This window comes from Falco biarmicus, chromosome 6 (assembly GCF_023638135.1).
Source record: "Falco biarmicus isolate bFalBia1 chromosome 6, bFalBia1.pri, whole genome shotgun sequence".
NCBI classification, from domain to species: domain Eukaryota; kingdom Metazoa; phylum Chordata; class Aves; order Falconiformes; family Falconidae; genus Falco; species Falco biarmicus.
The window spans coordinates 28,469,429-28,497,356 of NC_079293.1; the positions used below are offsets into that span (position 1 = coordinate 28,469,429).

Here is a 27,928-nt window from a genome sequence, read left to right on the forward strand (position 1 = left end):
GACAGCACCCTGGCGATGCAGCCCTGGGCACTCTGGAAGGCCTGGCTGAAATGTACAAGTCCCTGTTAAAGGCGAGGCTGTCGTTTCTCCCCTGGAGAGGAGATCAGGGGGGTAAACCAGCTCTTTGGTTCCCAGCCCCCGTCTGGGTGAGTGGGAAGGACAGCAGGTCCCACAGGGCTGCTGCTCCCCTCCTTCCAAACCAGAGGCTGATAAAAGCAGGAGGAGCAGAGACGTGATTCCTCCTGCTGCTCCTCATCACCAACTGCAATGATTGCACCTACCAGTCATTCGTTCTGCTGGTTCTTCCTAAGCCACCAAGCTGAAGCCCGAGGGTTTGTACCGGAGGGGCTAGCAGAGGGAGGGCAGTGAGGGGTCAGGTCACTGCCAGGCGGCTGGGTGTGTAAGAATGGGGGCTTATAAGAAAGATGAGGACAGACTTTTTAGCAGGGCCTGTAGCAATAGGACAAAGCGTAATGGTTTTAAACTAAAAGCTAGATTCAGACTAGCTATAAGGAAGAAATCTTTTGCGATGAGGTTGTTGAAACACTGAATAGGTTGCTCAGAGAGGTGGTAGATGCCCCATCTCTGGAAACATTCAAGGTCAGATTGGATGGGGCTCTGAGCCACCTGGTCTAGTGGAAGATGTTCTTGTTCATTGCAGGGGGGTTGGACTAGATGACCTTAGAATCATAGAATCATTTAGGTTGGAAAAGACCTTTAAGACCGTCAAGTCCAACTGTTAACCCAGGACTGGCAAATCCACCACTAAACTACATCCCTAAGCACCGCATCTACATGCTTTTTAAGGACTTCCACGGATGGTGATTCCACCACCTCCCTGAGCAGCCCGTTCCAATGCTTGACCACCCTTTCAGTGAAGAAATTTTTCCTAATATCCAATCTAAACCTCCCAGGCTCAACTTGAGGCTGTTTCCTCTTGTTCTGTCACCAGTTATCTGGGAGAAGAGACCGACCCCCACCTGCCCCCAGCCTCCTTTCAGGCAGCTGTAGAGAGCGATAAGGTCCCCCCTGAGCCTCCTCCTCTCCAGAATAAACAACCCCACTTCCCTCAGCTGCTCCTCACAAGGCTTGTTCTCTGGTCCCTTCACCTTTATAGGTCCTTTCCAAAACAACCTCTTCCATGATTCTGTGAAGAGTGTTTTGCAGGAAGAGGAGATCAGCTGGGAGTCTGGTGGTGTGGTGTCACCCGCAGGACCTGGGTCGAGGGCAGGGGCAGTGCCAGAGAAGCTGCTTTGGATCTGAGGCAGGTCTTGGGGAAAGGAGAAGTGATAGAGCCTTGTTGTTGTGGAGGAGATGGTGGAGCTGAATGTGGAATCAACTAGCCCCAAACAAAATGCTCAACATATGAAATGGCTGAAGGATGCAAGGTGAGGAACCACCACCATTCTGCTCTGACCTGGCAGGACACTTCATGAAGACCTTCCTCGGCAGGGAGGCTGAGGCACCATTGGTGGCCATGTGGTCATATTTACCGAGCAGTGAGAGGCAGCCCCATCTCTCCCCATGCACTGCGTGGCTCCAGGCACCGGCACAACTCATGTGCACTGGTGCGATGGGCTGTTCCAGCTGAAGAAGAGGGGAGGGACAGGAGAGGACTTTTGACCTTGGCCCTCCTAACCTCACCAAGGGAGTTCAGTCCCAAGCTTTAACTCCAGATGCTTCCTTGAATGAACTCAATGTACATTGTTTCACCCTGGGAAAGACCGTTCCTGTAGCAGTATTGCTTTTTGGATAAGGTGTGAGCATCTCTGAAAGCAGAGGAGGCAGCTGGGCTTGGGGTTGGGTGCGAGCAGAGGTGGTGTCAGACCTCGTGGGATGCAGTGGGACTGTTCCCTGGGCTCACCAGGATACAGGGCTCTGCCACTGTTTCCTGGCCTGTTTTCTCGATCCAAAAGAGGTGGCATTTCTGACCTCTCCTCAGCGTGTGTGGTGCTTGGGCTTCGGAGGGTCTGTGGGTTCACGAGGTGTGGGACATCCCTCCCCAAGGGGAAAGGCTCTGCAGGCATCAGAGACAAAAGTATTCCCAACAAAAAGTGAGCAAATTCCTCCTCCTCCTTCATCCCTGCAGGCTGTCTCTGAAGGACTGGAACCTCCTGGAAAGTTTCCTGGCTGCCCCCATGGAAACAGTTCATTCCAGGGCAGTCCCTCAGATTTACTTGGAAGCGATGCTGGCTCCATAAACCAGCTGTCAAAATGAGCCAAACGCCTTGTGTTTTGAAGCAGCTTGCTGCTGGAACCAGGCAAGTGTTTGAGCAGTGGTGACCCCGAATGCTGCTGAGGTTTAGCAGTTAAGACCGAACGACTCTGAGGCCGTTCAGCGATATTTCCCTGCTGCAAAGGCTTTAGGACTACTGAGAATTAAAGAGATTTTCTAAAACCTAAAGGTCTGATAAGCACACGACTTCTCAGGAAAATCAATGAAAATTGGCTATCAAATTCCTCTTTACGATGGACTGGTGACTTCTAACACTGTTTCCCAGCAGGGCCAGCGGATGATATCTTGGCTCATCTTCAAGAGGAAGGGTTGGAAGTGTGTTGTGCAAGTGCCAAGTATGGCATGTGGATCAATTTTGGATGGCACCCAGCCAGGCTGGCAAGGAGCCAGGAGCCTTCGCATCCGAAGCACAGCATTGAGAGAGCCAACAGCGCTAGCTCCCAGCTTCTCCCGAGTCCTGTGGGAGCCCAGGAGCCATTCTGGAGGATGATGCTGGAATTATGTGGTAGGTGGCCTCTTCTGACTCCTGCTGCGCTGGCACCCTCAGCTTCTGCTCTGGGAGTGAAAAGAATATATGCCATATGTGAAAGGTTTCCCATCTCTCTCAGCACTTTTCAAACCTGGCAAGCATTTCTTCCAATAAAAGAATTAATTATGGATATATATAGATATACGCGTGCACACACATCTATACTTACACATCTTAACACCTAAGTCTTGCCCAAACCAATACATTTATTTGAGGAACATAGGACTATTTAAAGTTTGCTATTATCCATTGAAGCCAGTAGTGCTGATTTGTCCTGCTGTAGTATTCTTCCAACTTCCAAGAGCAAAGGCCAAAGTGGAGTCAAGACATGCAATTGCCGGGACAAAATGTGACTTTCAGATCTTATTTTTGGATTGCTCATTCCCTGAGTATAAGAATAAACCAGATGGACTCTGTCTCATCCTATGACCAGACTACAGGTAGAACTGTCACTCTTCTCTCTCCTGACAGTCTTTCATCTGTGAAGGGACAGGGCATGTGAAAAATTGCAGCCAGCTCCAGCCAAGCTGCCTGTTCCCTGCCTTGCCCCCAGCCGCTGGTCACTGTGGGATGGTCTCACAGAACTTATCCCACACCTCGTCTCAGCCTCAAAGTCAGACTCCACAGTCCCAAGCTTTCTCTCTATTGAAGCCAAAGGCTTGCTGTTTCTCTGCAATCCAGAGCCTGAGATTTTTGATTCCTCGGGTCTTTGCTCTCTGACTCCCACCCCTGAAATAACCCCCTGGTCACAGGATGGATCTTCATGGCTTTAGCTGGTACAAGGACCAGCACAGCCCATCCCTCACACTCAGCAGCATTAGTGCAAGGAGGGGACTGGGAGGATGGAAGACAGGCAGCAACACACTCTCTGCCCCACCAACAGGTTCCCCTGGCAGGGGCAACACCCCGAGAGGGTCCCGGCACTCGCATTTGGGAGGGGGTGTTGTGGCTGGGCTGTGTTGCTGTTCACCCCAGCGAGGTGTGACAGGCAGCTGCAGTGTTACCAGTAGTTATTATGGGAGCACCAGAGAGTAAACATACAAGGAATTTCCTTGCTGGGTAAAATAACAGGCTCCCTCCAAAATAATAACCAAAACAGAACCTGGGGAGCTCTGTGTTTTCAGGTTTTTGTTCCCACCAGAAATTTTCTAGGCTATTTGCAGCTAGTTCATTGAAGGAGCTGATCTTGTAACAATAAATATCACACCACATGTTTAGGTTTTGACTTCTTTCTTAATACTTGCTGTATTTTCAGCAAGTCTTCAAGAGAGAGGGATACAGTTCCTTGGTATAGGAGCTCTGGAAAGCTACAGTTTTTTTTGTGGTCATCTGCATTAACCACAAAAAGGATTAAAATTCAAAGTTAAAATGCATCATGTCAGAATGAATCTCTCCCTCTTGCTCACTCTTTCCAGTGAGAAAGGGTGCTTTCTCCCGTGCTGTCCAGGCATCCCAAGGTTCCCCTGTGGGGTACCCACTTCCCTGGCATGTGGCTTGGAGAGGTGCTGTGTCTTCCCAACTGTTCCCCACCACAGCATGGATGCTGGCTGACCACTGCCAGAACCTGGACACTCCTGCCTTGCACTATGAGGACGTGCTGGCAAGTCTGGAGAAAGCCTGTAGATCTTAGTATAGATTTTTGCTTTGGATTTGTTTGAAGCAGCCCAGTGAATGTCCATTAGAAGTTTGTTTAGACTTCAAACCAGCTTAGGCAGCTTTTGCCACACTCTGAGAAGAAAATAAGATTTGGCCTCCATGGAGCAAGTGGGAAAACCTTCATCTTTCCCGCTGGAAACTGCTGGACTGGTGTTACCCTTCAGTGAACAGGTTTATTTATTAATCTGCCTTTCTAGCATTAACTTGTATCTAGCAAAGGCAATGTGTACCTCGCTCAAAGCAGAGCCAGCCTCTGTCACCTGGCTTTCCAAACCTCGTCCCAGATACCTTCACTTTGTTTTTTCTAGAGTTCTGACCTGAAACTTCCTGCAAAATCTATTTCTAATCTTGACGGTTCTTCAGGTCTTTGCTTTTATGCAGAGACTTCACGTCCTGTGAGTCTGAGCCACATCCTGACATGATGTGCTGTGAAATACAGCACATGGAAAAAGCTGGGCTTGAGAACAGAGCACAGAGCCAGTGTTGTCTGCCTGGGGATCCAAAGGGGGAGCAGGAGGAGGGAATTGGCTTTGCTGCCACCAGCTGTCTCGAGAAGGATAATTGCAAGAGAGAGGCCAGTGAGACTCAGAGAGGAAAGGCTCAAGAGGCTGAGTTGGAAGGTGATGGTTAGGGGTTAATGTTCCTAAGCCTGCTTCATCTCTGTTGCTGCTCAAGGTGCTGTCTCTTGCTGGGCACCCCTTTCGCCCGCTGACATGAGCTGGAAAGGTGGGTGCTTCACAGTAGGGGAGACTGGTTCCCTTGCTGAAGGGCTGTCCTACAGCAGAACGGGGCCAGGACGCAGCAGGGAAACCACAGCTGGAGGAGGGATAGAGGTTGCCCCTATGTAATTAGCAAAGCTGGGCTTTGGCCCAGGGCTGGAGTTTGACTCATATAATTTGCAAAAAAACCTGCTGAGAACAGATGTTTAAATACAAAAGCACCTTTTTTAGGAGTGTCCTTTCAACACATCTCAGATTTTATTGCACCCTAAGCATTGTCAGTAAACATTTTTTTCTCCCTGCTTCCCACAGTCTAAGGGCTTTGCTTTGTTCAAAAACATGAGAACAAAGGCCCAGCCCAGCGAAGAGTTACATTCTGTGTGTGTCACAATGTTTTCCTGTGGTTTTTCCTTCGGGAGCGTGGAGGGCTGGTGCCGTGGGTGCACTTCCGCCAGTGGCAGCTGCAGCTGGTTCCTGCTTGAGCATCTCTGCATGCTGGAGGGGCAGCTGTGACACAGCTGGAGTATGACGGTACGTCCCGTATGAGCAGCTTGCATGCTGACAAGACAAGCCCTCTCTGTCGAGTCCCTGTGTGAGGCTTAAACTACGGCCAAATGAGGAAAAAGGCCAACTGTCACTGTCGCCTGAGGTAGGGAGGGATGCTGTCAGGCATCCTGCAGGTGAGGCCCAGCACCATGCAGATGAGTTGGTGTCCACCTGGTAATGCTGCGTTCCCAGCAGTGACTTACAACTCAGTCTATAACTTCAAGTCAATGACCACAGTATGGATGTAGTTACCAAGGTGGGTGGATGGTTCCAGCTGCCTGTGTGGTGTTCACACCTCATCAGTAGCATAGGATGCCCCCCAACTGGCCCCGGTTGGATCCTTCGAGTTTGGCCCATCTTCCCTGTTTCAAGCCTGACCTCCCCTGGCCCTTCCCACCATGGCTCCCAACACTGCCGTCTCTCCAGACAGGGACACCCTGGGGACCTTGCACCCCTGCCCCATCCTGGGTGGGCTGCCCTTCTGCAGAGCTCTGCTGGGCTTCCTGCTGCGGCTCCCTGTCTGTGTCCTTCTCCTCTCTTGGTCTTGGTACTGGAGGTAGGTCTTTATGAGTGGTCTTTAGAGATGGCTGCTTCTAACTCTGTTGGGTAAACACAAGGGTGTGGGGAAGCAGAAGAGCTCTGCAGGGATCCTGTGAGTGTGTCTTGGCTTAACCAGCTACTAAGAAGAAAATTAACTGTATCTCAGCTGAAACCAGGACAGGGTGTATGAAGCTGATCAGCAAGAGATGAACCCCCCCCCTTCCCAGCAGAACCTTTATTCTTGCTCTGGTTTTGTGAGATTGTTTCTCATCGTCAATGTGGACAAGGTTGAAGTCTATGACATTCCCAGTGTCTGGCAGGCTACGGGATTTCAGCAAAGCAAGGCGCTATGTCCCTGGCTTCGGCAGAGTCAAATGTGCTGTAGGGCTGCTGGGCTTGAACATCAGCAGACATGCACCAACCTGGGGTGACACCAAGCAGGGTGTAGGTGAGCAGGCAGGTGACACCAGGCCTGGCTTCCTACGGCCAGAAGCTGCTTTGCTGCCTGGGCAGCACCCAGTTCTCCTGCGGCTTTTGCCCTGTCCCAGCCTGGGAGAAGGCCACGGGCTGCAGGAGTGCTTCCCTGGCTGCCTGCTCAGCGCAGGCGTGCTGCAGCCTGGTGGTGCTTTGTCCGGAGAGCAAAAGGCAGTGGTGGCATAAGGGATTGCTGTTGGTCCCCTTCTCCAAGCTGAGCTATTGCAAATGTCTCTGGCCAGGCACATCTCTCCCCTTACACCTCCACCTCTGCTTTCTGTTCCAGCTGGACAGCCTGGAGCCCTGCAAAGGAGGCAGTGGGGCATCAAGGGCAAATGTAAACTACTGTGGCTTGAGACACTGTTAGGTTTGCAGGCCTCCAGCTCTGGGCCCTTTATCACCACAAGTTGGAGCTCCTGTTATTAAATAAATATTCTGCTTTTCAGCCCTACAGAGCCAAAGCCAAGCCCTGTTTGTGCAGGGAAGCCTAATGGGGAGAGACCACCCAATATAGATGCAACAGAACTGGTTTAACTTGCACAGAGGAAGAAAAGAGCGAGGTTAATGCCTTAAAGCAATAAAACCGACTTGGTGTTCAGGCACACATGTGGGTTGTTGGAGCCGACAGGGTTATCCCCTGGCAGCAGGGCTGTGCTAACTGACCCTGTGCCCTTAGCTGTCCCTGTGCCCTTAGCCCATGTCAGGCTTGAGCTAAGTCCATGCCTCACAGCTGAGCCAGGTTAAAAGCACACACTTGGATAAGTCAGGTTTTATGGCTCAGGCCATGGAATAACTTGCTGAGTGGCTGTAACGGGATCCTGCCTGGTGCCTTCATGGTGTACATGACCTATCCTGGTGCTAGCGGACCTGTGTCTCCCAACGAGCCCCAGAGGCCAGGCAGGTTTGAAACAAAGATCTCTGAAGCTGGCCCGTGACAGAGCATATCCATCTCCCGCTCCCGAGGATGGGGTAGAGGGGGGACCACAAGCCGGGTGGCCTGAGGGAGAGGCAGGGCAGGACTTTCCAGGGCTTCATCTGCAAAGGGCGGTGTGAACAGGAGTGGATCCCTTGTCCTGGCAGTAAGAGTTGTGAAGAGACCTTCCTTTCATCTACCCTGGCTACAGTGTACAAAATCATGTGCTTTTACCTCGAGGGGAAGCCTTTGCATTCTTCTAGTTGAAAGAACTTGTACAATTTTTGGTATTTCACGTTTGAAAAGACTAATGGCAGGGAAGTTTTTAAAAGCATTTCCTTTACAAAAAAGTCAACCCATACAGCGTGCAGCTGGTGTACAATATACCTTTCAGCGTGTAGTTAATGATGTCAAGCTGTGCTACTCCAGAAGGCAGGCCTGAGGTTTGGGAGCATGGGGATTGGCATTGCCTTCACCTCTGTGCTGCTGGGAGGTACAAAAGGGAAGGAGGAGAGCCAGGATTGCTCCCTTGATCGCCCTAAAAATATGGGTCGCAGATCCAAGAGTTTGGCTCTTGTAAACTCAGTGACTGCATCTTCTCTGAGAGGCCAGTCTGGAAACACAGAGCAGCTTGACTGGGAACAGAGATGGACAAATCGGTACTGCTGGCAGGAAGATTTTTGCTTTCCCAGCTCATGGAGAAGAGACTCCAGCAAACTATGGTTCAGCTGAATTTCCACATAGGAACACAGAACCATTTCAGATGCCCTAGAGATGTCCCACCTGGAAGGGTCTCCCGTCCAGCCCTCAATGCAGGGCCGGCTAGATCAGACTGCTCGGGGTCTTGTCCAGTTTTGGGTATCTCCAAAGACGGAGACTCCACATTCTCTCTGGGAAACTTGCTTCAGTGCTTGACCACCTTCATGACAGAAACTCATTTCCCTTGTTCTAGTGTGTGGCTGTTGCCTCTTGTCCTGTTGCTGAGCTCCTCTGGGAAGAGTCACGGATGTTGTGACTGAGCAGAGCACTGACACCAGCCTGTGTCTGGGCAATCAGATTCCACCTCCGGGCTGCTGGTGTATTTTTGCTAATGTGCATGCAGCCTGTTTGCACAGGCGGGGAAAACAACACATGGCCCAGCTTCTGACCTGTGGAAACAACTCGGCTAAATGCTAATGCTTGCTTTTTCACCTTTCCCACAAGTGGGCTAACAAACCCCTCAGGTTCTTTGCTCGGGATTATTCCCAATACTAATTTGCATGAACACCAGTTATTAGTTCTCTCAAAATGTCCATGTGATGTGTTCATGGACATGCTGAAGCCATGACCTAGCAGTGTTGCTGAAGAAGGGCAGGGGGCAGGTTGTGTCCCCCAGCCCCGAAGCCAGCTGGGCCAGCATGTACCCAAGGAACACAGGACCCCACTCCCAGGCTGCCTGCTGGGATGTCTGAGCTGCATCTAACACTGGGCAAGTAAGCTGAGGTGGCCAACAAGCTTTACACCCACACCTCTCAGCCTGGAGACCAGCATGAACAGGCTGGAGCTGTAGAGAGGTGGCCAGGTGGCCTCTGGTCATGGACAAGTCCCATCTAGCTTTATTTGCCAGCACAGATGGACCCTCTGAGTCTTCTCTGGAGCTGATGGAAAGCTGGAGGTAGATACAGATGTGTGTAAATGATAGTCTTAGTGGATTTGTCAGCTATATGTGGCTGAAGACTGAAAACTGGAGCAGAAGAATCAGGGACATGGGAATACCGTATGGGGGCAGACCCTAGAGAGCAAAGATGATCTGCACAGAAAAGTAATTTCCAACAAAACTATGGGATCTGTCACATTACGCATTCATTACCTTTAATCTCACATGTGCTTTTCTTCTACCATTACTTTGCTTTTCTGTAGGCCTGAACTGTTTATTACCATGATGCCAGGCATGACCTTAAGTGACCCTCTACGCCCTTGATTTTAAGAATCTGTACAATACCATCTGGGCTTCATCTCTGCAAAAATCCTTCCTTTTCTTTCTCTAGGGCTCTTGTCCCTGTTTAGCTAGCTCCAGGATGGGAAGAAATGTCAGCAACAATTCAGTAGTGCTTGCAGTCAAGTCTTCATTTCCAAAACACAGGGAGAGGTTCCCAGAAGAAGGAAGTCGAGTGTCTCAGTTGCTTCTAGAGATTAGTACTCAAATGACATCTGACAGTGATCAAAAGGAAACACAGTTTTGTCCAGGAGATATCAAAAGATATATCTGCTGAAGGCCTTTAGTGATCTGCATTAGCGGACCATCTGGAAGCTCGTTACCACATCTGCTCTTTTGATCAGTTGCCTTGAACCCAAGAGAGACCAACCAATGCCTAGACCTGGGGTCAGTGAGGCATTGCACGGAAAGAGAATTGCAGTTATAACTCAGGTCTCACAGTGAACATCATGGCTCTGGACGTCTCTGTTGACCAGTCCTGAAAAATGTATTTAATTTAGCCCAGAAGGCACCAAATCATTTGTTTTGCCTCCACTCCTGTGTTCAGATAGCCATCTCAACTCGGCTTGTTTTCAATGAAGGTAGAACATCTTTTCTTTTTTTTTTTTTTTTCTTTTGTTAGTTTGGTAAATAGTGCTCACTACATCAGAGACAGTTAGTTAAAGCAAGTTGATTTAATGTCACTGAGTCATGAGCAAGTCAAACTTTTGCCTACTACCTGCTTCTTCTGAGACATGTCAGGGCATCTATAACAGCAGAGCATACATACATGGGAATAATAGATTGCTTAATAACAAGGATTTTTTTGCTGAGCTTTGTGAAATACCCCTAACAGATTGGGTATTAAAGACCTGGAGACATTGCTGTAGTATGTGACACTAATTATTACAAAATGAAACTGTAAACACGTGGTTTCCTTGCAAAAGCATTGTGTAACCATCAGTTAATTAAGCTTCCCTGCCCCTGTTGGGGTGGATGTGGTTACCTCTGCGCTGCAAAGGGAATAACACACAGCGCAGAGACGGTTCGTTGGCTGCTGTAAACACTTCCCACATCCCCAGAAGAACTTAATGCTAAATCTCCTGATAATGTGGTTTTGGTTTTGAAGTAAGCATAGACTTATTTAATTAAAAGTTTTGTGCTTTTTTTCCTTTAGAACTGCAGTTACAAAGGCTGTAGAAGAGGCTGCCTTCACTTCCCTCAGCTGGCAATGTGCTGTACAAATTAATGACTAGATAGCCAGTTCTTGCTTTAGGGAGGTGTAGAGTGGTGGTTGTTCCTGAATGTCCACAGTGTTCCTGCAGGATCTCTCACTGAGGTGTAGTTACAGGCAGAGTAATTGTGTCTCCTCTAAATGCACATGGTTAAGGGATTTAGCTGCAAAGCTTTCAAAGCCTGTGTGTAGCAGAGCAGCGTCAATGTGATTTTTGTGCTGTCATGATATGGCTTCCCATAGAGCAAGGCAAGGATTTATTAACCACTGGCCCTCACAAACCAAGTGGTCTCTGTCTGCTGGAAGAGTAAAAATGTGAGAAAAGTGGGCAACCAGGGCAGGGCCGCATTATTTCTAGTAACACAGTGCTCTGAGCAAAAGATGGAAAGGCGAGGATTTAATAGCAAAGTCTCAACACCGAGGCAGGCTGCATTTTTTTTCCAAGTCTGAGTGGTTTGTATGCTGTGGATTAGGGTGTGGGGCTGAAAATGGGCATAGCTATTAGCATGCTAAGTGTTGCCGTTTCATCTTCAGGATCTCATTTGACACCTTGGTGTAATAAGGGTGGAAATAATAAATTGCAAGCTGTAAACCCTTGTGTGTGGACTCACTTTGTGCTGACAGTGGTGCATTTCCAATAAGGCAGTCTAACGCCATGCTGCTTTTAGCTGAGTCAGTCCATGGCATCAGCAAAAGCCTTTGCTCAACAGTTGGCAGCGATTCAGAAGCTCTTTGGTTGGATGCAGCAGATCTTTGTGCTCCCTTTTGATCTGAGGGGTCCCCAAAGGACGTTTATCTTACAGGTGTGAGCCGCAGCCTGTTGTGGCAGTAGGTTTAATTGATTTTTGAAGACCTATTGGAATAGTACAAAGGCTTTTGGGGTCTATGGAAAACATACAATGGAAACCACTGGTGGTGGGTCTCTGGCCTTGGGGTGAGAAGATCAGGTTTTATTCTTCATTCTGCTGTTGGCTGCTCTGTGATTGATTTTACCTTCGTTTCCTTCAGATACATGCTTTATGTATAGCACCCAGCAGAGTGGGTCCTGCTGTGCCTGCTGAAGACATGGTTTGAGCTGTGCAGCTCTTGGCCAAGCAGTGATCTGAGAAACGTTCACCCCCTGATGTCGGTGCCTGGGGGATGCACACATGCTAGACCACACTGCCCAAAGTACAGGCAGAATATGGCGAGCATCGAGCCCTGCTGTGCGCTTGCGTCCATCCCTATGTGTCTGAGTGGTGATGCCTCCTCCATCCATTTTGAGAGTAACTTTCTTATTCCTAGGCTACTCTGTGGTGTGACTAGCTTGGAATGCCCTGCTCCAGCATGGCAGCTGGATGCTTGGGCTCAGAGGTAGACTTATGACCACAGCCACTGTCTCTACCTGCGTTTTCCATTGTTTCTAGCTCTCCATGGCAAGAGCAGACCAAATGAGGCCACAATCTGAACGATCTATGACCTCCTGAGGTGGAGAAATCCTGGACCGAGACCATAGGTCCATGCTGGGGAACACCACCACATTCCTGCAGTGCTTCGGATGCCTCTGCAGCAGGATTGCTTACAAATCCTGTAATCCATTAACATTGACTGCTTTAATATTGTACCAAAGTTATCTTGATTTTATTATCTATAAGAATGATACAGTGACCTTGAGAGTGTGTTGCTGTTACAGGTGTATCCTGAAATGGTCATTTTAAGACACCAAGGGAACAAAGCCCTTTTTAAAGTTGGGTTCAATAGCTTTTTATAAAGGAGAAATAAATGTATATCATCTGGAGACACATGAGAACTTCACAGGGCTTTTATTTGCTACTTAACTACATTGGAGCTTTTAGCTGTTTTGTAGTATTTAGATTTCTATATGAATTTCAGACGTGGCTGTTTCATAAGCTTTATTTTAAACACTTTTAATCATACTGAAACAACATCATAGGAATATACATGGCACTACAAACACAAGCTGGTTTCGGCAGGCACCTTTATTGCTTTTCATCTAACTTTGTTTAAAAAATGGGAAAACAAAGGGAAAAGTCTGGTCTTTTAAAACTGTTGTATGATGGCTTATTCCTGTTAGATTTGAATATTGGGTACAGGCATCTGTAAGAAAGTTGTTACTCTCTCGGGAGTCTCAAAGTATTTAATTTTTGTCTTATCATAAATGAACCTTTTAACCCTTAAAGACCTGAGTCTGCTAATAAATGCGCATAGGCTTGGGATCTGCATGTGATCTAAGGGGACTCTTCACAGCGCAGAGGGTAACTATAGCAGCAGAGGTCTGCTTTGGGAAGAAGGAGCATATGATTTATGCTTTTTTTTTCCCCCAAAGTTTGTTTTTACACTGTTTCCAGAAGAACTTCCCATAAAGAGGTTACTCAAGTTTGAAAAGAGGCTTCTGTTAGCTCACTAGACAAAGCTTTCCTCCAGCTCTTGTTTAACATGGATTAGACTCAAAAGCTGATTTCTGAAAGCATTTTAAGTAGAATAATAATCATCTTGAAAGGATTGTCAGTGGAAGCCCCTCCACCCTCCCCCTGGTGAATAAAACACAGCCTAAATGCTTAATAGAGACCAGTGGGCTTTTCTGGAGTAGAAACTTGTTTTTTCTAGCTCACTGCCTAGAGGCTAATTTGTCTTTGGATCAAAAAAAAAAACCAACAACCCTCCCCTAACTTCACTGTGTTTTTTCTCTCTCTAAACCCAAACCATCAGGAGTCTTTTGTTTTTTGTTTGGTGGGGTTTTTTTTGTTTACAATGCTAAGTGTAAATCAACCATAACCAGTTGTACAATGCTATTACAGATTGAACCATCTTGAGCAAACACTGAGAAGAAGCTATCTAAAAATATGCTCATAAAATGTCATGGCTGGAAGCCTGTGAAAAGGAGATAACAGAACAGGGAAACATTTGTCCCATTTGGTGACAGAAGTTACTGGGTTTTGCCACCTCAGTATACGGTGATTTTTATGAGCAGCTCTCAAACAGTGAACATCTAAATTATGTTATCTTTTGGAGTCAGAAGTAGATCCCAGGGGTGTAGCCATCCGTGCTTCCATCTCTGACACTACATGGTTCAAAACACAGATGAACATGGAAATTGGCTACTGCTTCAGTCAACATCAGGCACTGAGGGAGGGTGAAAACCTGGCTGTAACAGTGGGGCACACATTTACCACCAGGACACGTCACCGATGCTATCCAGGGCAGCTGTTGCCCAGAACTGTCCCTGACACAGAGCCTGGATCAGACCCAGGAGCGCAAAAGAAGGGATGGAGAAGGATGCCCAGCTCAGCAGCACCTCCTTTTCCATGACTCTGCCCTCCCCATCAGGTCCTGGTCCCCTGGCAGTTACCGCCACTGATGATTCCTTTTGCTGGGTGGTTTGGCTGTGGCCACCCAGTTTTGATGTCCCCCTTGGTACTTCTTGTAACCCCTCGAGGATGCTGTGGCTGCATCATGGGAAGTAGGAGGTGGAGGATCAGGTTTTCAGCTTGCAAGGTCCCTTGCCAGCCCTGCCGACTGGGGAGGGCTGTGCCAGAGCCTCTAGGATGCCAGCCGCTGCTTCTGCCCTGGGTACAAAATCTCCTGCTCATGGGACATGCTGTTGCCTGAGACTTCAGAAGTAGCTCAGAGGTTTGCAGCCTTCTGGTGGCTCCCAGCGTGGGTTTTGCTGTGTGCACACACGCACTGTGTGCAAGCAGAGCATCGCTGTATGCCTGATGCAGCGGGGATGTGCCTCCTCCTGTCTCAGCAGCAACAGCCAGGGATGGTTTTAGCCCCTGCCCTAAATTTAGCTGGCTTAAAGTAATTAATATGCAGGGGGGTGATGTACCCACATGCCACGACAGCTGCGAAAGGCTTTCCAGGGTTTGTGAGCAGGCTGTAGCTGAGTCCCCTGGTCCTTGTTCAAGTAAAGCCATCTCCATGATTCCAGAGGCAGAAGGCCAGCATCTGGCTGAGTGCTGGCACCGGTGTTGCCTAGCTTTTGCAGGGATGTGATGTCCCTCACATCTCTGCAAGCACACGGTGAACCTGCAGGAGGTCCAGTGAGGAATAAGGGGCTGAGATACCTGCTAGGAGGTGTTGGGTCTCAGGCTCCCGCTGGGCTGTGTGTAACAAACACCCTCACGTAGCAGTAATGGTGGCAGCTAAGTCCTTAGTGGGTTTATGGCACTCCTGCTACTTCATGGATGGAGAAGGGGACAGAGAGTAAAAGCCATCTCAGGAATACCTAATAGGGGAGTTTTCTTTGCTCTCATGCCTTTGGATGCTGTGCTTTATCAAAGGCTTGGTTTTCTTAGTTTGAGGTTTTGCTCTTGTGGGAGGCTTTTCAAAGAACCCTGAAAATGCTTTGTAGCATTTTCTAGAGATGGCCACATTCACCTCATTGCCTGTGGAAGTTAGCGATGCTTTGTTCCCAGCTCTCACCTTGACTTGCCGAGCTGTAGCTTGCAGGGGGACTGCAAGTCACCCACTGAAATCTGGGATTACCCCATGAAAGTAGGATCAAAAGCTCCAGCAGACTGTGGAGGCTGAGTAAGGGCTGGAGGAGGGAGGTGTCAGTGGCTGCACCGTGCTCCCTGAGGCCTGGACCAGGGTCAAGGCAGGGAGCCAGATGCTTTTTTTGGTGTGACAGCAGGATGGTGGTTACTCTTTACATCGTCAGGTACTTGTGTAAATGCCCAGCTGCTAAATATATCGGGATTTGCTGTATTTCTGTTCTGCCTCATCGGAGCAGATGATAGCTGTTCACCTCTCCCTGCAGTAACTGGGAGCAGAGCCAGCCCAGCATCACCGAGAGAGGTAACACATTTCTTCTGAGCTGTGGCTGCTCCTCCTGTGCTTGCCAGGCAAGCTCAATACAGCTCTTTTCCCAATTTAACAAAACTTTGCATGATTTTTTGGCTGCAGTCTGTTGGACTGACTTGAAAAATGAAGCAGTTGTGGGCTCTGCAAAGTTATGTACTATGTTCCTCATGGTACCTGACTTCCCCTGGAGGTAACGTGCTGGAGAAGATGCTGGCTTGATGCATTTTTGGGTGATGCAAATTGAAAGTGTCTTTTTTAATGTTGAGCCAAATGACAAATAGAGGCTGATAAGAGACTCAGCAGCGGACTCCAGCCAGCCGAGGTGAGCCACCCCCCGAAGCTCGCCGTGCACGCTGCAGTGCAGATGTACACTGTCAGAGAGCTGCTGCCACCGGCACTACCCCAAGCTCTGCTTCCCGGAGCAGAGCGCAGATGTCCGAGTCACTGAATAGTTGGACAAGACAAACTGATTCCCCTCTAACACTGCAAGAAAGGTCACACTGGGCCAACATTGTGTTTTTGTTAGTGCTTCCATATGAAAGCAGTGTGAGCACTTTAGGAAAAGGCACGTTTTCCTCCTGGCAGTGGTGGGAATGGAAAATGCTTGGCCAATAGTTAATGTATATTTTCCGTAATCACTGGCATTACTGTGGCAGACAAGGGCCTGTGCTTTGCTCTCATCTGGCGAGGCCGATTCCTCTTGGCATTTAAATGCCTGTGTGAATATGCATTTGTTTGGTGGCTAACCAGTTTCTTGCAATGGCAGGGACCTGGGAAACTGGTGATGGCCTTAATTCCTTCTGCTTTCTTCCCATGGCACACCTTTCTCTGAGGCAACACCTTTTGAGGTTATTGCTCTAGGTTATTTACAGGGTAATCGAGAGGTGTTTTGTCGAAGCAGTGTGACGGGACACATGGGCCATGACCAGTACCTTGTCCTCCATATGTGCCAAGCAAATGGCTTTGAATATACAAGATATAACAAGGCTCAGGATGGGTGGCAAGTGCTAGTGCTGAGGTGGCATGCCACCATGCATCGTGGCATGGTGGGATGGAGAGACCTTCACCCTCAGCAGTTCTGTGCCCTGTGTTCAACCTCCAGAAGCTGTGGAGGGTGTGTGTCCCCATGGTCACCCTGGCCTTGCTGATGCAGGGGACCCTTCTTTCTGGTGGTTCAGCCCCACAAGGGAGCTGGCTGAGCTCTGGCTCCTGGGATATTTTAGCTGCATTACCAGTTTCTTGCTTTCCTTCACCATCTTATTGTCCCTCACATAGCGACAAGTGTGGTAACAAAAAATTGCTTGGGAATGAAGCTGGGACACAGGCTAGCTTGCAGGAGGTGGAAAAGGCAGAGCTGTCAAAAGAGACTTCTGTTTGGTGTCTTACTGTTATCTGTAACTTCTCCCTCAGGAGGGATGTTAAAGCAAATGATGTTACCTGTGAAGGAACCAGCTGAGAAACTCCAAGCCACCACGTTTTAATAAACATTAGCATTCTGATATTCTGGAGGGGAGGGAAGGGCTGTCACAGGAGCATCTGTATAGTGCCTGTTTGCAGCTAGTGCAGCTGAAGTCAACTCAACTTGGCTAGCAAAAGTGCAGCTTGCACCCCTTCGGCCCATCAGCTGGAGAAAGGGGAGGAGGTGGTATGGAGAATGGAAACCTGAGTGCAGGGGACTGTGAATTTGACCCAGTGCTTATCTCCATCTCGGGCACTTCCTTTGCAAAGTGTTTTGATAACTGCCAGCATGAGATGGGGAGAGTGTGTTCTGCTCAGGGCTGGGACAGCTGCTGGCAGGAGCTTGGGCCATCTTAATGCTATTTCTAAAAAAAGACACCAGGGTGTGTGAATTTCAGTGGGACCAGAAGAAGGAAGGGGAGAAGCTTTTATAAGCCTGGGCAAAACACTTTTTTTTTTTGTCCTAGGGGATGAAGGGTTTTTAATTATTTCTTTTTCCTTGCTCTCCGTGCTATGTAACTGGACACAGCCCTTACAAAACCCTGCCACGGGCTATGTCATCTTCCCTGCAGCTGTCTGTGTGTGCATGCATGCCTTCATCCACCAGCAGTGGTCTGAGGCAGCTGCAAGCAGCCTGCAGAGCCACTGGCACCGAGCTCTGGGGAGCTTTCTGGGCTGGGTCCTGCCTGAAAGAGGCTTGGAGTGATAAGCAAAAATACCGCTTCTGGTTGTTGAGACTTGGTGTGCCAGCAGCGGGGCTCCATCGGAGATGTTAAAGCCTGACACTGATACTGGCACTGATGATGTTTGCGGGGACTCTGTGGAGTCTGAAGTGTCCTTCCCTGGGTGACACAGGGCCACACAGGGAGTGTTCATCTGTCTCCTCCCAGGGCCATGTGTGACCCACCCCCCTCTGGAGCGGGCAGCCATGTCCCAGGCACTCTGGTGCCATGGAAGGGTGACACCCCCCCCGAGCACCTTCCTGGCGGAGGAGGCAGATGGAGTCCTGTGAGGTCCCTCTCCCATCCCTGCCCAGAGGGTCTGTGCTCCAGGGACAGGCTCGGGAGGAGTGCTTTTCCCACACACATGTCCCTGCAGGAGTGCTGGAAACCTCCTGGGGAACACTTGTCTCTGTTATAAAATCACAGAATGGTTTGGGTTGGAAGGGACCTTACAGATCACCTAGTTCCAACCCCCTGCCATGGGCAGGGACACCTTCCACCAGACCAGGCTGCTCAGAGCCCCATCCAGCCTGGCCTTGGACACATCCAGGGATGGGGCATCCACAGCTTCTCTGGGCAACCTGTGCCGGTGCCTCACCACCCTCACGGTAAAGAATTTCTTCCTTATGTCCAACCTAAACCTACCCTCTTTCAGTTTAAAACCATTGTGTCCTGTCCTGTCACTACATGCCCTGGTAAAAAGCCCCTCTCCAGCTCTCTTGCAGGCCCCTTTAGGCACTGACAGGCCGCTATAAGGTCTCCCTGGAGCCTTCTCTTCTCCAGGCTGAACAGCCTCAACCCTCTCAGCCCAACCTCCCAGGAGCGATGCTCCAGCCCTCTGTCTTATTGCTGCTTTTTCATTTCTGCTTTTTTATACTGTGTCCAGGTGGCTGAGTTTAACAATAGATGGTCTGAACCAGGAGAAGCGTCTCTTGGTTTTTTTGCCTGCTAAAAGAGCAATTACTGCATGTGGTGCCTGGGACCTGGAAGACCAAAATGCCTTCATCTGTGCATCCTCCCAGACATTACCCTGGGCTCCTCAAAGCCCTGGACTGACCTGGGGCTGATCGCTGCCTGTCCTTGCTGCCCTCTGGCAAAGTGTCTGATCCCTGTGCTCTGGTCTCTTCCACTCCCATTCCCCACCTTGTGCGCATCTGGTCTATTAACCCATGTGAAGTCTTGTTCCCCTTCCAGCAGTGCCCAGAGATTGCCAAGAAGGATTATGGCTTTATTGGACTGGATTACGAAGTCCAAACAGTACAGATCCTCTACATGCTCTCTCCTCTCCCCAGTGCAGCTTTGCTGATCTGAGGTCTGTGCCTGTGCTCACTAGCTTTGCAGCCAAACATTTCTGAGCTCTGCAGAGAAGAGATGATAGACAGGCTAGTAGTTGTAGAGCAGTCTCACCCCTTTTTTTGACTCTGACCCTAGGAAACAACTCCAAGCGCAGGCTGTCATGCACCTGTGCCCTCACTGCGTGGAGCTGGAGACATCAGGTCTTACGTTAAGGGATGTGTACTCAGGATGTCAGGACTATGGCCAGGGATGGGATGTGTTGTGCATGGGGTACATGCTGCTTTTCAAAGCTGCTTTTAAACTGGGATTGGCAATGGGATGGGAGCTGAGGGCTCTGGATTTGGGGCAACTGTGGAAAATGAGCCTGGAAGTGGCTGCAGGAGCCTGGTGCTCAGCAGGACCAGCTCAGACGTGAGCCCCAGGGAGGGGGAGGGGGGAGGATTCCAAGGGAAAGAGGGTGCAGATTGCCTTGTCATGAGGAATTCAAGTGACAGAACTGGAGAAAAGCGAGAGATGGGAACTTAAAACTAACACTGAAAAATACCAGAAAAAAATAGAGACAAGATAGGGACAACCAAAGGGAAGGCAACTATTGTAGAAAACTGCAGAGGAGCTGCAGTTCTGTAAGGCAGTGTAGGCAATGAATGGTCACATTCAGCTTTGGTGTATCCATCTGTGATTGATCTAGGCTGCTTACGTAGTGGAAGCTTTCCCAACTCCTGCTCGGAAGGAAACACCACTAGTAATTCAGCTCCAGAAACATATCTGTTAACAAAACAAAATAATCCCTTTCCTTCCCCAAGGACTGGTGTGGGAAAGGATGAGAGAGTGGATCTGTGTAAGGGTTTTAGAAGGAAAGGAGTATGGGAAATGCTGTATCCTTTAAAGGGATTATTTCTGTTTCAGCTTCACTGAAAATGCTAGAGGTCACTGATCCCCCAAATGGGAGATGTGGCAACATGTGGTGGAGCAGGTACAGTGGGTCTCTGTTGGCCAAGAGTTGTCTCCTGTCTTATCTTTTTTTTCTGCTGAAGTTACATGAGACTGGCTTGTTCTGCTGAAACAAAATGTCAGTGATTGATTTATTGATGTTTTCATCACTAAAACTTGATGCTGAAGATTCCCTCCCCCCCCTCCCCCCCCTTTCTTCTATTGGGAGTGCCAATAGGGACAGCTGGGGGGAACTAAGCTCCTGGCATGACACTGAGTTTGCTATGCAATGAACATCTTGATGGATGCAAGACAAAAGGACTAATAAAATTATCTTAATCCTTTTACCCTCAGCAAAACTTGCCAGTAACTGCTGAGCAAATCATAATGTGACCCAATAAAACTCACGTGAAGTCTTGAAATAATGACTGGGAATTGAGGAATCTACTGTGTCCCCAGGAAAGCTGCTTCGGTGCATAATTACCGCCGCTGAGAAATATTTCCTTTCTGAAACCCATGTTCTGGTTACTGTTCAGAGCTGTAAGGTCTTACACCCTTTTCCCCCCATCAGTTGATTGCAGCAGTGCTTGGTCAGCGTGGTTATCTAGTCGCTGCTCAGCTTTCTCTCAGCAGCACTGAACAGGACAGCTTTCTCCAGTGACTTGCTCCAGGGCAGACTTTTAAGCCTCCAGTCTGCCCTGGGACTGTCTTCTGAACTTCTCTGTTGTCAACACCTTTTCAACCCTTTGCAGCTGGGACTGGGCGTAGCGAGTGGGTTCAGTTTGAGATAATGACAACGGATTTAGGTATCCAGCCATGGGTCTGTCTCTCTCATAACAGATAGCTTGACTCAGTTGCCTAAATATGGACATCTGTACCTTCTGAGAGGCTCCAGGGAGGCTAGGATGTGTGGCTGGCAGGGGTGACATGGAAGGTAAGAAAGACCTTTAGGGATCAGTGAGGGCAGGCAGGATGCTTTAGGGCATCTTGGGTACCCTCAGTGCCTACACACCCCACCTTTGAGTGGCTGAATTTTGAACTGAGCCCCCTGGGGCTGCCCCGTGGATGCTCTGCCACGTGATGCAGGAGGCAAGCAGCACTGTCCCCAGCTGCAATCACTCTGCTTATGGAGCAGAAGGCCTGGTTTGCCCCCTGACCATCAGTTAGCGTGGGAGGCTGCTGATGGAGCTGCTATGTATCATCACCTGGGAGCCCCTCTCTGCAGGGCCAGTCCACATAAGTGTGATCTTCAGTTTTCTTCCCTAGTGCAAGATCTTGCATTTAGGCTCATTAACACCAAGGACAGAGAGAGACAGGCTGCTTTTACACCCATTATTCACCACCCACCACATCTACCAAGTGAAAACTTCGCAGCCAATCTCAGGACGCTGAGCTGGTAATGATATGCTGCTACAATGACTTTCTAAAGTCTTTCAGTTAACCAGTTTTAATCCTTTTTATTTCAATGTCACAAGTGGTAAATAAAATGCACCCTTATAAAGCAAGGGATTTTGTTTGATCAGCGTGACTGTATGCTGCAAGGATAATGGATGCCAATCTTTTTTTGCCTCCTATATCCCTATACAAGCCTTTGCATAATTTAATATCAGATGGGCATCAGTTTATCCACCTGTGGTTATCCCTTCGAATGCAAGTGCAATATAAAACCACTTTTCTGGCTTTTCATGGTCCCCTGAGTGCTGCGGGCACTTCCTCTATCTTTCTAGTTCCCATCTTGCATCTTTTTTCCCCTGGTTACAATTCCTAGGGTCAGCTGCTGCCTTCATACATAGGCATATGTCTGTCTATCTTTCACTTACTTGGATGCATTCGCGATCTTTCCTACCGTTGCATGTTTATGCACTGGGACTAACCAGGTAAACAGCCCCTTGCACCTTGTCCTATCACCACAGGGTCACCGCTGGACCCCACAATGACGTTTGCCCTGACAGAGCAACAGGACATGGCGTGGAAGGAGCCTCCTTTTCCCAGGCCCTTTTTTGACATAACTGCAATTGAACCCTGACAAATACTAAACCTTTGTGCTCTGCAGGGAGGTGTCTGGCAGATGCTACCAGAAAAAATGTGCAACGATAAATCTCCCTGTTTTCTCTGCCCTGCTGGAAGAATGCAGATGTCATGGGAATCTGGAGCAGAACAGGGCCAAAGTGTTGTACTGTCCCAAAGACAAGAGGCAGGATCCTTTCTCCGTCCTTTCATGCAAATCTTGACTAGGAGATTTCTTGGGATAGGGATGCTGGCTTGCACCAGGAAGTCTGGTGGTAGGAGGTGTTTGCTTTGTTGAAGCTAATTTGCATCTTCCAGGGAAAAAAGTCTCTGCTGGGGAAAAAAAGGTCATTGGGAGCAGATAGAGTAGGCATGGGGGATACCTAGGACCCAGGACTCCCCTGCAGATTAGTAAGGTCTGGGTGATTAACCAAGCTGCCTGCCACTGATCCGGTTAAGAAAAAAGATTTGCAGTCCTGCCTTTGCCTCCTCAGTTATTGACTCTCATGGTTCGAGGATGGTTTTCTTTGAAACCATTCAGGAGTACGGGGGGGGGCTTCTGGCAGCTTTGCTAAGATGGCAGGCTTGTTTTCTGGAGCAAGAGGGAAAGGGTAGCTCAGACTGCTTGGTGTGTGTGGTAGCAATGAGTGAGATGCATCAGAAACGATTCTGTGCAAGACGTAAACAACATGAGCCTGCCCAGAAATGAGGGACTGCCTTCCTTGCATATGCAGTTTTGGATGAGTAAGTGCTGAGGAATGTAACCCTGAGGAAAGTTCACTATCCCTCCGTGGTGACTGACAGGCTGCTACAGTGGGAATGACCTGTAATTTTCCATGTGTGGCAAGAAATCAGCCACAGTCTCCATTATCAGAGCACAGGAGCTAAGACCAAAACCTGCTTGGGGCAAGTCAACAGTGGGCCAAGAGCCTTCTGGTGCCATTGCCTCCTTCTGCTGCAGGAAACAAGAAGGTGGTGCTACCAGAAGGGAAGAGTGACAACTTTCTTGGGCACATGTATGAATGCAGTGCCAGGTCTCGCTACTCCAGCTCCACAACGGGCTCGTAGATCCTGAGGAAGGCCCCAAAATGAGTGGTGTTCTTGCGTATTACTGACTGCTGATGACCAGCAAGTGCAGCTGGCTGGAAAGCTTAATTTTTCCAGCTCTTGAAAGTCTTTTAATGCTGGTTTCTCTACCTGGCCCTTGTGGGACTGTGTCTGCAGCACTGTGCCCAGTTTCACGAAAAGCAAAGGAGCAACACGTCCAGTTATACACCATTATAACCCTAGATATGGTCATATATTACCCACAGACTTTGCCCTGAGAGTTGTAAAGACAGTGGGGGTGCTAAACATGCAAAGGCTTTCCTTTTCAACAGCTGCTCCTTCCCCCTGGAGAGGCCGATCATCAGGTCAGTAGGCAGCTAATGATGGTGCTCTCAGACCCACAAATTAATGGGCTGCATTTGCAAATGTGATATACAGCCAGACTCAAGCTAATAAAGCCTTGTTTCGTTCTGCTTTAGATTTCTCAGTAAACAGTCTGTTAAAGTGCCTTGGCTCAACAGGCAGAGCCCTGCAGCTCAGTTTTTGCAGAGCCCTCCCCCAAGTTACGAGCCCTGCAGCGAGTGGAGGGCAATCACCTCTAAACAGGGAGCCAAATTATTTGGGCAAATTTTTTGTTCAAACTGTTGAAGTTTTGGTCTAAGTCCTTATGGCTTGGATTGGTTCAGGAGAGATGTGGATCATCCTTCTCAGCACCACTGAGTGAGCACACAAGGAAATGCTGAGGGCTGTTGGAGAAAGTGGTGGCCATTGAGACCACTGCTTGTCATCTTGGCAGTATTGGCTGATGGCCTCCTCCTGCTCACCTACCCTGTCTCAGCTTATATTTGGAGTATTTAGATCTCTTTTTGCTGCATGTGGAGCTCAGGCTTTGGGATTCTCAGGCCTAAGCAGGGACCCTTCAGCATGATGCTCCATAAGATATTAACGCTGCCAGACTGAGCAGCTGGTGAAGATTTCAGGATTTGGCATGGATGGATGAGACTGGATGAGGCCATGCAAACAAATCACCTTCCTCGAAAGAGGGGAAAACCATCAGCAAACGCTGTGTCCTCAGCTAGTGATGAGTCAGCTTATGTCTCCTATGGAGTTATCCTCACTAGCTTTCATCAGCTAAACCAGCTGCTGCAGTGGTGGGAGGCAGTCAGCAACCTGGAGTCACTGCAGTCTGTCCTGTAGACAATCTGCCTTAAAATGGAAGAAAACCAGTCCTCTGAGCAAAGCCGACCTTGCCCTGAGCATTATCCAGTGCCTCCAGGCAGGTCAGCTGAGAGCCAAGGCAGCACCCATCAGGACGAAGCAGACGTGTGATGGGGACGTGAGGTCTGGGGGCCATAAGCTGTGCCTGGTGGGAAGGGCCTTTGCTGTGCTGGCACTGAGGATACCACGGCAGCAGCTGGGGCAGGGGATGCTGCTGAGCTCCACCTGCAGCTGATGAGACATGCCAGGGCCTGGGTGGAGGCAGGTGCTGGGGTCACTCCTCCAGCTGGGACCCCAGGGTGGGCAGTCTGGAGCGGGATCTGTACAACCAGCACGGTTACACAACGCCCCACACCCGCCTCACCCAGCTGCCCCAGGCTGCTCTTACTTCCACCTTTCTGAGTGCCTAAATTCCTGTCAAGTGAAATGAATTTAAGTTTTGGGGCGGGGGGTTTTTTGGGTTTTTTTTTTTTTTTTAAACACATAGCACTCCACTCCAGGCCAGAGTCAGAAGAGCAGAGCATCCTTTCCCGCATGCAAAGAGAGGGCATGAGCCGGGTGACATGCCCCGGTGTGATGCTAAGCACTGGCACCTCTGAGCAGAGCAGCAGCATGCTGCCTTGAACCCAGCTCTGGCCAAGGAGCAGGCTTGAAAATGCTGGTCCCAAACGCAGTTGCATCACGGAGGAGGATGTATGTGAAGGGGAGAGGGTGCCTCGTGCTTGCCTTCCTCTGTGACACCACTGGCAGGTACACAACTAAGTACTGTGCACAGCATGTAGACCTTGGAGATGTGCCCCGAGGGACAAACGTCACTGGGTTAAACTGCTGTAATAGGAAAATTCAGTGTGGACACTCATTCACAAATACCGTTTTGCAGCAGCTACAGCATCACAGAGATGCAACACGCTTCCTCAAAGGCCCTCTCTGTGCTTTCCCAAGCGTCTTCACTCCCTCTGGAGCTGTTGTCCCTGAGGCAGGGCTTTGATCCTGATCCCCTGCCACGAGCTTCTGAGAAGAGTGGCTGAGCTGCAGCGATAGCATGGCCATTGCATCATGATGGCCCTTGGCAGCAGCCCAGGGCTTGTGGGCTGTTGGCTTTGGGGTCCTTTGTTAGGGTGGGAGGGTAAATGAGTTCGGCTGGGGTGGGGAGGGTGCTGCTGTAGCTCTCTGCCAATCCCCCCAGCTGCTGTAGAGGTGCAGAAGATAGCAGGGCGCTGTGTGGGCACTGGCGAGTCTTTTGGGAGCTGTCTGGTATTCCTGACTCTGGGACCAGCTTTCCAGGGCCAGACGTGTCCATGCCTGTCCAGGCTGCCTACGAAGATGGGGTTTTGTGGTGCTCATTCTCCTGGGCTGGAGATATATATTTAGATTTGTATACCGGGATGCATATTTAGTGCAGAAGGTCCCACAGATCACCTCCTGGGTGGGTGCCCGCATTAGTCTGATGTCCTAAATAGGACCAATAAATACATAAATACTGCAAGCCTCATCTCTCTGCTGGCCATTTCTGGTATGTCCCAGCTGAGTGGACTCAGACTCAAATTTGTGACCTTAACGCTGACCTACTGAAATGAATAATCAGCTTGAATTTACAGTGTCAGAGGTGATGCCAGAGGGGAGTACTCATTTTTCCTCTGAACCCACTCATTACAGCAGTAAATATAACATTGTATCTGTCCTTTTACAGTGGAAAGGACCGTATTGATTCTCCTGAGGCATCAGTCTTCTGCTGCCCTCCTGCCCCACATGCTTCTCTTCCAGCCAAGCACAGCACAGCGCTGGGTCACCTAACTTGCTGTCCCGGTTCTCGGGAGCATGTGCTCCGATGACAGTGACCACCAAGCATCATTCAAGGACACTGTGCATCACACATGGCACAAGAGCCTCCAAGTCTCATTTGAGCTCCTGGTTTCATTAAAACTGCTTCAGGGAAAACATTTTGGTGACAGGAGCAGATTCTTTGTGGAGCTGAATGAGGGAAACTATGTTGTTCAAGTAAAGGCAATTTAATTCATATAAAATAAATGCTGACTTGTTAAAGAAGATTATTCTCCTCTTCTTCGTACCCCTATTGTCCCTTTCTTGTGCTATTTGTTTAAAGCATGTGCAAGCAGCTGGCACAGGGCAGCGGTTTCTCCAGGAAGCCAATTTCTGTCTCCAAAAGTAAAATCTGGAAAAAAGGAAAAGTGAAATCTGCCTCCAAATGCAGGAGTTGCTGTTCAAAATGAAAATGAATTGGTAGGTAGGAGGGCCGGGAAAAGAGAGGGGGAGAGCAAGAGAGGGATGGGGGCAACATGGTGTGCCCAGACCTCTCCCTTAAGGCCGGATGACGGCCGTTCCCATGCCTGGCAACAAGCTTCCTGCGCTCCTGCTGCCTCCCGCACCTTTTAAAAGCGGGTGTTGGTACAGAGGACCAGTAGAGTTTTAATTTACCTCCAGAGAGATACACTTGCTTTGTAAATCTGCAGCATTTATGATGAAAATCTGTTTAATTGTTTATGACCACTTCGTGCATTCATCCATTAACAGCTTCAAAGGAGAAAGGCCTTGGTTTGATAGGAGATTCCAGACCAGAGGAAAGCAATATTGTTAATGTGTTTTGGATTTATTTCTTCTTCTGTGTTGTCCATGAATTTTAGCTGTAGTCCTGAACCAAGGTTATTCAGGCAGTTGTTCTGAGAATATCTTACTTTCAGATACCCTTATTCCTTAGATATTAGTCTAAGTCTACTCCATGATCCCACAATTCTTACTAGTTTACAGGTTTATACAATCACCTTCAGTATCCAAAACAACCTGTGTCATGAGTGCTCAAATGAAGAGTAGGTTTCAGATCTTTCTGTCCTACATGAGCATGCCAAAACTGCAACCATTGTTATGTGAATCTTGTTTTTCTTTACTGTTATATTCACTTTGAGTTTTTTATTATTTTTGGTTTTCCTGAACAATTTCTAGTACTGTAGATACAGGCATAAACTTTAATTATTGGTATCTCAATGTTTTTTATTTTCTCTGGCAGAGAAATGAATAATCTTTCCAATGAGATTAAATCTGCCTACAATTATGGTATACATTTTTTGAATACTTTTTTTTCCAGAAAGCTCAGGCACTTTAAATTTGTTGCTGAACATCTTGGTTGGTAAAATTTTAAAGATTTAGCTCCAGCTAAATAAATTCAGACAACTTTTCAGTCTGTGTTCTCATAGTTGTAAGGATTTCAATGTCATCAGATTTTCAGTGATACGTATTGAGAAACAGTATTTAAATGTTGTGTTTTAATTTTCATCAAAGATGCACAAACTGGAGGGACATCAGCATATCATCAGGTGTTTTGTGAATGAAGCACTGTTCTGTTTGCATCTTGATGCAAGCTTTTTCTCAATATCTTCCTCAACTGACAAAAAAAATATTGTCACTTTACACTCCTTCAATTTTGAGTTATGTTGGAGTAGCAATATACTGGTGATGTGTACTTGGACAATAATTAGGGATTTGATGTGACAATCAAACACTGTCTGTCTCAGACAAAAATGTCTTTAGTAATTTCTAATGATTAGATTTAATGGTCTGGGTATTGAAATGACAGCACTGAATATTTCAGGCAAGAAGAGGGTAAAGAATGGTGGAAATATGACCTTAT

General features: G+C 48.6%; 1 long non-coding RNA gene across 2 annotated transcripts; it reads left to right on the forward strand.

The window, feature by feature from the left end:
* Positions 1–140: 140 nt before the first annotated feature.
* LOC130151109 (uncharacterized) lies at positions 141–26,729 on the forward strand. 2 transcript variants are annotated; one of them, XR_008822508.1, is made up of 3 exons: positions 141–1,388; positions 2,502–2,741; positions 25,976–26,729. It is a non-coding gene; the product is annotated as an uncharacterized LOC130151109 (long non-coding RNA). The 2 variants fall into 2 exon arrangements; XR_008822509.1 differs by having other exon boundaries at positions 2,505–2,741.
* The last annotated feature ends 1,199 nt before the right edge of the window (positions 26,730–27,928 follow it).